The sequence below is a fragment of the Eriocheir sinensis genome, chromosome 60 (genome assembly GCF_024679095.1).
Source record: "Eriocheir sinensis breed Jianghai 21 chromosome 60, ASM2467909v1, whole genome shotgun sequence".
In the NCBI taxonomy this organism is placed as follows: Eukaryota; Metazoa; Arthropoda; class Malacostraca; order Decapoda; family Varunidae; genus Eriocheir; species Eriocheir sinensis.
Window position 1 is genome coordinate 2,353,716 of NC_066568.1, and position 5,000 is coordinate 2,358,715.

The 5,000-nt window shown below is 38.5% G+C and overlaps 1 long non-coding RNA gene across 4 annotated transcripts in view; it reads left to right on the forward strand.

The window, feature by feature from the left end:
- LOC126985714 (uncharacterized) overlaps nt 1-4,957 on the forward strand; it is a 65,468-nt gene extending 60,511 nt beyond the window's left edge. For 2 of the 4 annotated variants that reach the window (XR_007738980.1, XR_007738982.1), the window contains exon 6: nt 4,429-4,955. This is a non-coding gene — a long non-coding RNA (uncharacterized LOC126985714). Of the gene's footprint in view, nt 1-4,428 lie in introns of all 4 variants that reach the window. The other 2 variants (XR_007738981.1, XR_007738979.1) reach the window with 2 other exon arrangements.
- Nucleotides 4,958-5,000: the final 43 nt, after the last annotated feature.

A 5,000-nucleotide genomic window follows, 5' to 3' on the forward strand; every position in this document is an offset into this window, starting at 1 on the left:
ACAAGAACAATAATAACAATAACAATAACAAGAGCAATAAAACAAGAACTAAATAAAAAAGAAGATATACATAGATGGACAGACAGATAGATAGATAGATAGATAGATAAACAGGTATGTATGTATGTAGGTATGTGTGTGTATGCTTGTGTATGTATGTATGTACGTATGAGAGAATATGTGTGTGTGTGTGTGTGTGTGTGTGTGTGTGTGTGTGTGTGTGTGTGTGTGTTCCAACTTTGCCACATAAATCTTGTAACTTTCCCGGCCACCTTCTGATCGGGGGCCGTAAGGGGAGGAATTACTGCCTAGAGTTTGAGTAGCCCCCCCCCTCTCCCCCCCCACACACACCTGGCCTTGACTCACGCATATTAGTACACCTGGGCACTGTGCTACGTCAGGGGAAGGGGGGGAGGGAGGGAAAAATGGAAACACGGAGGAGCAGGGAGCAGAAAGCCTGTTGGTTCATTACGAGGTTGCCTGCTGGAAGATTAATTAAAGCACTTCTCTACGTACTCATGCATATTAGTACACCTGGGCACTGTGCTACGTCAGGGGAAGGGCCGGGAGGGAGGGAGGGAAAAATGGAAACACGGACGGGTAGGGAGCAGAAAGCCTGTTGGTTCATTATGAGGTTGCCTGCTAGAATATTAAAGCACTTCAATACGTGACGGTCAGTGCGGTGGCTGAGTCGACAGAGTGACGGCGCCACGTTCAGGAGGACGCGAGTTCAATCCCCGCCCGGTGCCACCAAGCTGGGATTTTTCAGCCGCCGCCGAGTGGCTTAAAACTACCCACATGCTGTCCAGAAGACCACCTATCAACCCGGACTCTAGATTCCAGGATTAAAGATGAGCTCCGGGAGGGCAGCATGAGCCGATGCAAGATGGCGCCACTATAAACACTCGTCTGCGCCAGAACGGGCTGGGCCGACCATCAGGCCACACCGGGAAGAAGCCTTGGGCCGACCATCAGGATCCACCGGGAAGAAGCCTACCAACGCAATAGGCCGCGACGTAAAAAAAAAAGCAACAAAAAAACAACACTCCTGCAGGAAGGCTATTGCAGTGGCGGACAACTCTGGTCAAGAAATAACTCCTGCCGATATCTGTACTGCATCGCTTAGTTTGAATTATGTTTTTTCTTATTCTCGGATTAGTTTGTAGCGTGAAGAGCGTGGAGTGATCGACATTGCTGAGATTGTTTAAGTATTTGAAAATCTGAATCAAGCCCTGTTCGAGAAATAACTCCTGCCGATATCTGTTCTGCATCGCTTGGTTTGAATTATGTTATCCCTCGTTCTCGGGTTAGTTTGTAGCGTGAAGAGCGTGGAGTGATCGACGTTACTGAGATTGTTTTAAGTATTTGAAAACCTGAATCAAGCTCTGTTCGAGAAATAACTCCTGCCGTGTACTGCATCGCTTGCCTTGAACTGTTTTATGTTATTTCTTGTTCTCGGGTTAGTTTGTAGCGTGAGGAGCGTGGAGTGATCGACACTACTGAGATTGTTTTAAGTATTTGAAAACCTGAATCAAGCTCCCCCAGCAGGCGTCTCTTGTCCAGTGTGAAGAGGTTGAGTCGCTCGGGAAGGGAGGGAAGAAGAGAAAGAAGGAAACAAAGGAAATAGACAATGAAATGCACAAACAAAATCAAAGAAAAACAAAACGAACACAAAACAAAACAACCAGGAAGTAAAAAAAAAAAAAACACCCAAACAGAGAGAGAGAGATACGCACACAAAAAACACACACATACAGAGGAAGAAAAACAAACAGCAAAACACCGCCGATCAAAACAACATACGGCCAAACAAACACGCTGCTAATTCAATATATTCCAAAGTTAATCAGATTTATCGTGGGAATGAGTGTGGAATTCCAGTCATCCGTGTGTGTGTGTGTGTGTGTGTGTGTGTGTGTGTGTGTGTGTGTGTTGACGAAAGACTGAAACACACACACACACACACACACACACACACACACACACACACACACACACACACACACACACACACACACACACACACACACACACACACACACACATGCAAGAACAACTCCTGCCACACTAGACTTTCCATAACGCCACACACACACACACACACACACACACACACACACACACACACGTTCAAACACGCTCCCTCGCACACGTTTTACGCGCTTGGCTAACGCAACTTTCTCCTTCACGCTAAACAGACGCAATGTGTTAAAACGAGCGCTTGGAAAGTTACTTCTAGTGGCTAACCTGCGACGTGTGCGTGTGTGTGTGTGTGTGTGTGTGTGTTTGTGTGTGTGTGTGTGTTTTAAAGTAGAAAAAAAACGAGAAATAACGATAAAACTATGGATATAATGAGAGAGAGAGAGAGAGAGAGAGAGAGAGAGAGAGACTAAAAGGGAGAGCGATGATAATATTAATGAGAGGAGGATAAGCTGCAACAGGAGGAGGAGGAGGAGGAGGAGGAGGAATTATATTAGAAGGAAGAGGAGGAGGAGGAGGAGGAGAAATAATAATAACATTAGGAGGAGGAGGAGGAGGAGGAGGAGAGAACAAGAGGCGAAGGAGTAAAAAGAGAAAATTATGATAAAGGAAAAGGGAGAAGAAGAAAAGGAAAAGGAGGAGAAAGGAAAAAGAAAAGAAAGAGAAGAATTAAAAAAAAACAGAAAAAACAAGGAAAATAATAACTAGAAATAATAGACAAAGAAGAAAAGAAAGAAAACAAGAGAAAAACAGAACAAAACAAAGAGAACAATAACAAGAAGAGCAAGAGAAAAAGAAAAAGAAGAAGAAGAAAAAGAAGAAAAAGAAGAAGAAGGAGAAGAAGAAAAATAAGAGGAGGAGGAAGAGGGATATATGCATGTGTGTGTGTGTGTGTGTGTGTGTGTGTGTGTGTGTGTGTGTGTGTGTGTGTGTGTGTGTGTGTGTGTGTGTGTGTGTGTGTGTGTGTGTGTTTAAGTGTTTGTATACGAAAATCAAAACAGGAAACACACACGGGAATTACTATTATTATTATCATCATTATTTTTGGTGTGTGTGTGTGTGTGTGTTTGTTTGTGTTGACTTATGCAGTGCAACACAACACAGCACACGAGAATGCAACACTGATTTAATGATGTTTGTGTTGGCGGTGAAGTGTTAATAGTTTAGGCAGCGATGAGGGAGGCTTTTTATATCTTTTTTATCTATTCATTTATCTATCTATGTTATTTTTTTTGTGTCTAATCTTCTTTTCGTTATTCATTTTATTCTTTCAGTTTCTTTTTTTTTCATCGTTATTTATCTGTTTATTTATTTGTATGTTATTTTTTTTTATTTGTCTAATCTTCTTTTCGTAATTCATTTTATTCCTTCAGTTTCTATTTTTTCATCGTTATTTATCTTTATTTATTTGTATGTTATTTTTTTTCTTTGTCTAATCTTCTTTTCGTAATTCATTTTATTCCTTCAGTTTCTTTTTTTTTTCATCGTTATTTATGTTTATTTATTTGTATGTTATTTTTTGTCTTTGTCTAATCTTCTTTTCGTTATTCATTTTATTCCTTCAGTTTCTTTTTTTTTCATCTCGTTATTTATCTGTTTATTTATTTGTATGTTATTTTTTTTCTTTGTCTAATCTTCTTTTCGTTATTCATTTTATTCCTTCAGTTTCTTTTTTTTCCATCGTTATTTATCTATTTATTTATTTGTATGTTATTTTTTTTCTTTGTCTAATCTTCTTTTCGTTATTCATTTTATTCCTTCAGTTTCTTTTTTTTTCATCTCGTTATTTATCTGTTTATTTATTTGTATGTTATTTTTTTTATTTGTCTAATCTTCTTTTCGTTATTCATTTTATTCCTTCAGTTTCTTTTTTTTTTCATCTCGTTATTTATCTGTTTATTTATTTGTATGTTATTTTTTTATTTGTCTAATCTTCTTTTCGTTCTTCATTTTATTCCTTCAGTTTCTTAGTTTTTTATTTGTTTTTATTTTCATCTCGTTATTTATTTATTCATTTATCTGCATGTTCTTTATTTTCCTCTGTGTCTAATCTTCTTTCTCTTCGTTCTTCATTTCATTCCTTCAGTTCTTCTCTTTATTTTTTTTTATCTGTCCCATCTTCATACAGTTTCCTCCTTTTTAAATGTTGCTTGAAAAAATAAAATATAAATAGTTTTTAAATATATAAAAAAAATCTCATTTGTTTTGCTTTTCTTATTACATTTCTACTTTTTTCTCTTTTTTTCCCTTTTTTCACTTTCCTCTTTCTCAATTCTGTCTTTTTTCACTTCGTAACTAAGTAACTCCCTCACTCAGTCACTAACTAACCTATCTAACTATCTATCTAAGTAAATAACTAATTAACTTACCAACTCGCTAACTAACAAACTAACTAACCTCGAAATTTCTCTGACACTCTATCTAACACCGTTCTCTCTCTCTTTGCAGAACCCCTCTGAGGCAGTGATTGGTTCTCGGCCCCGCTCTCTTGTGGCGCGGGCAGAAACTTTTTATAGTGACGCCGAAGAAAATCTCCCCCTTCCTGGCTCCCGGCGCTGCACCCTCGCGTCTTCTCCGGACAAGGTAAGGTTGCTCGTGTTCGTGTGTATTGAAAGTATGAAAAAAATAGGTCTTGACTCAGAAAATTCATATATGCTTCCTTACTAATAAGACTTTCTATACAACAAAGTGAGGTCATTCTTTGTTGATTTATACCATAAGGTGCTGGCTATCATGTGTGTGAAGATACCCTGAACTTAATCTAACCTAACCTAACAAAACCCCGAACAGTTACTATAGGCCTTGACTTAGAAAATTCATATATGCTACCTTACTAATGAGACTTTCTATACAACAAAGTGAGGTCATTCTTTGTTGATGTATACCATAAGGTGCTGGCTATCATGTGTTTGAGGATACCCTGAACTTAACCTGACCTAACCTAACAAAACCCCGAACAGTTACTATAGGCCTTGACTTAGAAAATTCATATATGCTACCTTACTAATGAGACTTTCTAT